Source organism: Nicotiana sylvestris, chromosome 1, assembly GCF_000393655.2.
Source record: "Nicotiana sylvestris chromosome 1, ASM39365v2, whole genome shotgun sequence".
Taxonomy (NCBI): domain Eukaryota; kingdom Viridiplantae; phylum Streptophyta; class Magnoliopsida; order Solanales; family Solanaceae; genus Nicotiana; species Nicotiana sylvestris.
In genome coordinates, this window is record NC_091057.1 from 81,248,389 (window position 1) to 81,255,991 (window position 7,603).

Below are 7,603 nucleotides of genomic sequence, written 5' to 3' on the forward strand. Positions count from 1 at the left end.
TTGAAATTGAAATCTTGTTAAAAGATGTTAATGATTGAAGAAAACTAGTTAAAAATGACTTACAATTTATTTGGAGAAGAAAAGTTGTTTGAAAAATCGCCTCTTATGTTTTTGGGTTTTGAAAAATGCACAATGACTGAAAATCTCGACTATTTATACCTCTCTCAAATCCCTTGTGCGAACCGCACAAAATGGACTGCGGCCGCACTGGCCTTCCTAAGGGTACTATGGTCCAGTGCCCTGTGCGGACCGCACAAAGTCTACCGCGGCCGCACAGCCTCCACCGCACACCGCACAAGGTCGATCGCGGACCGCACTGGTGGGTTCAGACACCTGCAACTTCTGGTTTTAAGTTTAAAACATCCCGAAACCTACCCAAAACTCACCCGAGCCCTCAGAACTACAAACCAAGTCTGCATACTAACTCAAAAACATCATATGGACCTACTCGTGTAATCACATCATCAAAATAACATGTAGAATCATGAATTAAACCTAAAAACTCAACATTTTCATCAAGAACTCTCAAAGTTCATAACTCCTCAACCGGAAGTCCAATTCATGTCAAATAAACTCTGTTTTTCACCAAATTTTACAGAAACGTCTTAAATTATATATAAGACTTGTACCGGGTGCCAGAACCATAATACGGGCCCGATACTATCAAATTAGTTATTTGCTTGTTTGAATGTGCTTTGAGTATGTAATTGTTCAAATTAGTTTTATTGGCTATTTGTTTATGTTAATTTGAGCATTTTACTTGTTTGGAGTTAGGCTGGATTATTTGTTTGAAGTAGTTTAGCTTCATTAATTGCATGATTAGACTTTATCATTAGGAATTTAATTTGCCAAGTTTTAGCATGTTTAGTTTCTGATAACCCTTTTGTTTTGTTTCTTTTTTCTTTCGTGTTTATTCTTCTTGCAAGTGTGCTCTCAGTATCCATTAGTTTAATTAGGATAGGGTTAATGGTTAATTGCCTATTTCAGCTAATTTCGGATTGATTTCGATTTTAGCCTGAATCAGCCCAGTCTTAGTTAAAATAGGTTAATTTTGATTTCTGATGTTTCTTTGCACAAATCATGTTGAATCTCATTAGTTGTCTGAATTTGAGTTTACATGTATTGATTGCTTAGGATTAACTGATTTTAAATTTAGGTTTGAATTTCTTAGCAGCAATTTAAACTGTAGTTTAATTTTAGAAATTGAATTGCCATACCACTAGGCAACCTAATCACTTAGCTGAAGGTCCTAAAGAGGATTGGGATTGAATTGAGGTCAGAATATAGGTCAAAATTACAATAATCAGTAAGTGGGAGGGTAAATTTGGGTTTTCACATAGGTTAAAAATCAGAATGTTCTAGATTTTGCACAAATGTCCCCATCCTTAGCATATTGGATAAGAAAAAGGACAGACAACTATAAAAGATGTTGCACAGATGTCCTTCACTCTCACACACACACACATCATCAGCATTTTCTCTGCACAAAAAAGTTCAAAAAAAACACAGAGATTTGAGCCTAGAAAAAATACAAAGTTTTCTACATTGTTGGATTATCTCTAGTTCTTTTTTTAGCAAAACTTTAGAAATTCTCTGCTAGTTTTCTGGGTTAAAATATGGTTTGAAGCAAGGTTTATTGTTGCTGATTTGCTACTATTCTCGTTAGTTTTGCAGTGCTGAGCCCTTACTTCATTTTACTTTATTTCGATATCCAAGTACTCCTCTCAACCTTTAGATGATCAGAGAAGTGCGGAGCATGTATCTATGTGTTGTAATGAAAGTTTGGATTTATTTAAATTTTTAAGGCTCATATAGTGTTGTGTAATATGGGACTGAATATTTTGTATGTTGGATCTTTGATTCTTTTGTGCAGAATTGTTTCTGGTAGAACTCTTGTTAAAATATTATGCATTTAAGGATTCCATGTCACTTGTGGTAGTTTTGTGTATGAATAATCCCGCTTTTGAGTCATGTATCGCTTTTGACAAGATGAGCTGTTACAGTGTCTTATTAGTATGATTGATAGGTGTTAGAATGGTTTGTGTATAAAAAATACAAATTTTAGTTGGTTAGGGTAGTTGGAAATTTAAATTTATACTAGTTCATAAATGAGTTGAGTTGTAGATTTCATGGTTAGTGCTAATTGCTGATAATCAGATATATTGGTAGATAAATCCAATTTTTAGATCTTTACTGGTTTGTTAAAGCATTTTGGTTACGTATTTGTGATGCTGTAGACGGTCGAAATCGGGCTCATCTATTATATGACAAATCGGGATTAGAACATGATGGATTAAAGATCAACCTCGGGTTCTATCGAACCAGGGTACAAGGTTAAAACACCCACCTTCGAGATCATCGAGCCCACGACCCTAGAATCGACCCTGACTCCGAATGAGCACGAGGAAACATTGTCGGACCAAATAACGAAAGGCCAAAATATCCGTAACCGATCAGATATCGTGGTGGGAATCTCGACATGTATCAATGGGAAATCGATAATTAGCAAATCATGGGATCTTTTACCTTTTATAGGATCGTACCTAAAGAAGGACTCCCCTACTATATAAAGGGGATATGATTATTTGTAAACTTTATTGTTACACGCATCCCAAAGCATTATAATATCATTTTCTTTCTGTATGTTATTGTTCTTCCATATCATATATCATTTGAATGATATCCAGTTCAAGCAAGGCTTACTTTTCAAGGCTGTAACTGCTCAAGTCATATGGTTTGAATTTAATTTAATATTGTTCGTATTATTTATAATTCCATTTATCATTTTGTGTCAAATAAATCCATGTATCCTTAAAATCACTTACACATTCAATTGTTATCCGATTTTGAGGGTAAATAGTTAGGCGCCCACCGTGAGGCTAAGGATAATAGTGGTTAGTTGATGCAAATTTCCATAACGCGCACTATTTTACACTTGTTCTTTGATGTGTCTCGGATTTCAGGGTTAAGCTCAAAATGTCAAACTCATAATTAGCACCTCTAGCCACTGACAATGAGTCGGGTCATCACGGCGAAAACAATAACTTAGCGCCCGATAACGAAGAACCGACCATTGATCCCATCGAAATTCTAATTGTGGACAAGTTGGACACTAATTTGCTTGTGGCTATCGACACAAGCCTCCCGGGTGACCCTAAGAATAACATCTGTGGTGGAGCTCGGTTGACAACGCAGAATACTCATAACAATAGAGGAGATGGTATAAATCTATGGATGATCTTCAAAAGGTTACATGCTTAATAGGCGATGATAGCTCAGTTACAAAACCAAAGCCGCGTACCGAGCAGAATTGAACCCGATCCGTCCTGAGAAATCACCCGAAGGGAGGAACTGTTTGCGGAGAGGTCGAGAGGGAATGAGCCCGAGATCATAAAAATGCTCGAGGAGTTGACGAAATGGATAGAATCAATGGACAATAAAATTGATGGAAACCACTAAAAGGTGGAAACCTACAACTCCAGGATCGACAAGATGCTAGGGGTGCCGCTGATACTAAAAGGCTTGGATGCCAAGATGTTTGTACAAAAACCTTTCCCTCCGAGTGTTTCCCAAAAGCGGATCCCTAAAAAATTCTGCATTCTTGAGATTCCTAAGTATAATGAAACGACTGATCCAAACGAGCATGTCACTTCATATAAATGCTCCATCAAAGGAAATGACTTGGAGGATGATGAGATCGAGTCTGTCTTGCTAAATGAATTTTGAGAAACCTTGTCAAGGGGATCTATGATATGGTATCACAACTTACACCCTAATTCTATTGATGACCAGGAAGTCTGACGTCTTCAAAGTAAGGCAAAACGATAATGAAATGCTCTGAGCGTTTGTGTCTTTGTTTCAAACGTAACGGATGGACCTGCCACTGATCACTGATGATTAGGTTGTTCAAGCTTTTACCCAAGGACTCAGTGTTCAAAGTTGGGTGTCTTCACAACATTTGAAGCAAAATCTGATTGAATATCCGGTTGTTACTTGAGCTGATCTGCATAACCGATATCATTCGAAGATCAGAGTTGAAAATGACCAACTAGGGCTTCTTCCGAGTCCATTTATCCTATTAGGCCCATCTAAAGAGTAAAGAGAAATATCGACCGTGAACCAAGGTCGAACAGGGATCGATATCAACCTTACAATATAGATTGAGAAAGCGACAAATCCAGATAGAATTCTATGCAAAGTAAAAGGAGAAATGACCGAGTCCATAGCAAACGAGGACTCATGAGTAAGAATGGTTTCGACAGGCCTACCGGACCTAAGCAAGCACCAAGGTTATGAGAATACAACTTTAACGTCGACGTTGCCGCCATTGTATCAGCAATCAGACGATCAAAAATACCAAATGGACTCGACCCCTACAATGCGATCCTGCCCAAAGGGATCCTAACCAGATGTGCAAATATCATGGTACTCATGGTCATAGAAGAGAATGTTGCCGATAGTTGAGGGAGGAGGTAGCCCAAATATACAATAACGGACATTTTCGAGAGTTCCTGGGCGACTGAGCCAAGAATTATTTCAAAAATAGGGATTCTAATAAACATGTCGAGCAAAGAGAACCTCAACACATTTTTCACATGATAATTGGAGGGGTCAATGCTCCTATAGCTCTGATGTTAAAGTGCACTAAAGTATCTATCACAAGACAAAAACGAACACCAGATTACATACCAGAAGGAACTTTGTCTTTCAGCGGTGAGGACGTAGAAGGAATCATGCATCCCATAACGATGCACTGGTAATATCTGCACTCATGAATAAATCTTAAGTTAAATGTGTGTTAATTGATCCAGGTAGCTCGGCCTACAAGACCAAATCGTGCCTGGAGCCCGAGTTCCAAACAGATTCAACATGGCATGTGAAACTACTAAGAGAGAAATAACTTTGCCGGTAAACGCCACCGAGACCATCTAGGAAACCAAGTTTTATGTGATTTAAGGGGACATGAGGTCCAATGCACTATCCGGGAGGCCATGGATCCACAACATAAGGGCAGTGCCCTCGACTCTTCACCAAGTGCTAAAATTCCTAACACCAGGAGGGTTTAAAATGATCTACCGGGAGCAACCGACTGCTAAGGAAATATTTTCAGTTGAAGAAGTGATCCCAGTATCAACACTGACGATATCCAAGGAACCGAGTTTGGATACTAAGCGGGAATATAAATAGCAATTATCAACACCAGCCATGATCCAATCGGATAAATAGGGGACAGATAAAGATGATGATTATGGAGTTCCCAGATCTTTTATAGTCCCCAATGATTCCGATGCTACAAAATCAATGGTCAAAGAGCTAGAAAAAGTCACGTTGATAGAACATCTACCCGATCGGAAGGTATACCTAGTCACGGGATTAACCTCCGAGCTCATGAAAAAACTCATTCAATTTCTTATAGCTAACATAAACTGTTTTGCTTGGTCCCATATCGATATGGCAGGAATCCCACATGAGATTACCACTCACAAGTTAAGCTTGGACCCGAAATTCCATTCGGTCAAGCAGAAGAGGAGACCCCAGACCTAGATCAAACATGCTTTCATCGAGGACGAGGTAACTAAACTCCTTAAAATAGGGTCCATTAGGGAAGTTAAATACCCGAAATGGTTAGCAAACATAGTGTCAGTCCCTAGAAAAGTGAACAAATTGAGAATGTGTGTAGATTATAAGGATTTAATTATGGAATGTCCCAAAGACTCTTTCCTTTTTCCCAACATCGATCGTAAGATCTATGTCACGGCCGGCCACGAGATCCTCAGTTTTCTCGATGCCTACTACGGGTACAACCAATTACGGTTGAACCTGGATGATCAGGAAAAAACCACTTTCATCACTAAGTATGGCACACACTGTTATAACGTGATGCCATATGGGTTAAAAAACACCGGTTCCACTTAACAAAGCCTGGTAAACCGGATGTTCATAGAACAAATAAGGAAATCCATGGAAGTTTGCATTGACGATATGTTGGTTAAGTTCCTACGAGCATAGGACCATTTAAAGCATTTGCAGGAAACCTTCAATATATTGCAGAAATACAACATGAAGTTTAATGCGAAGAAATGTGCGTTCGGAGTCGGATCAGGTAAATTTCTCGAGTTCGAGGTATCCAACCGAGGAATCGAGATCAGCCCCGACAAGATGAAAGCTATCAAGGATATCACAGTAGTGGACAATGTGAAGGTTGTGCAAAGACTAACCAGGCACATTGCCACCCTGGGGCGATTCATTTCAAGGTCCTCCGATAAGAGCCACTGATTTTTCTTGTTATTGAAGAAGAAAAACAACTTTTCTTGGACCCCAGAATGCCAATGGGCTTTGGAAGACTCAAGCAATATCTATCGAGCCTGCCACTGCTTCACACACCGAAGGCATATGAACAACTATACCTTTGCATGATAGTATCAGAGATAACAGTAAGTGGAGGCCTAGTTCAGGAAGAGCAAGGTACATAATTTTCAATTTACTATGTTAGCAGGACCCTGGGTGAGGCCTAAACTAGGTACCCTTGCCTAGAAAAATTGGGGCTCGCTTTACTAAGTGCCTCCAGGAAACTAAAACCATATTTTTTGTGCCATCCTCTATGTGGTGCAACTACTTACCCATTGAGAAATATAATGCTTAAACCTGAACTCTCGGGACGATTGGTCAAATCGGCCGTGGAAATTAGCGAGTAAGATATTAAGTATCGACCTCGTACGACCATAAAATCTCAAATTTTGGAAGATTTCGTTGCCGACTTTATACAGGCCCTACCACCCGAGGTCGAAAGAGAGTTGTTGGTAACAGAATTAAGGACCCTCCATACAAAGGCAGCTGGATTCAGCTTCTCCAAAGATGGAACCTTGTTCAGAAGAATGTTCGATGGCCTACTAGCAATATGTCTGGGTCCAAGAGATACTGAATACGTTCTGAGGGAAGTCCACTAAGGCACCTGTGGAAATCATTCAAGCGCTGAATCATTGGTTCAAAAGGTAATCAGAGCCGGCTATTACTGGATCGACATGGAAAAAGACGCGAAAGAATTCATATGCAAATGTGACGAATGCAAAAGACATGCTCGGATGGTTCACCAACTCGGGGAGTTGCTGTATTCGGTCTTGTCACCATGGCCATTCATGAAGTGGGGAATGAACACTGTTGGCCCTCTTCCATGGGCACCCGGTAAGGCTTAATTTATATTGTTTATGACTAATTATTTTTTCTAAGTGAGATGAAGCCCAAGCATATGAGAAGATTAGAGAGAAGGAAGTCATTGAATTCATTTGGGACCACATCATACGTCGGTTCGGAATTCCGTTCGAAATCGTATGTGACAATGGGAAACAATTTATCAGCAACAAAGTGACCAAATTTCTCGAGGACTATAAGATCAAAAGGATCCTGTCAATGCCTTATCACCCTAGTGGGAACAGACAAGCAGAATCGACCACCGAAACCATACTCCAAAACCTCAAAAAGTGGTTAACTGGTGCCAAAAGAAAATGGAAGGAAATCCTACCCGAAGTCCAATGAGCATACATTACGACCTCAAAGTCCAGTACTGGGGTCAACCCGTTCTCGCTGGTCTACGACGCCGAGGCTC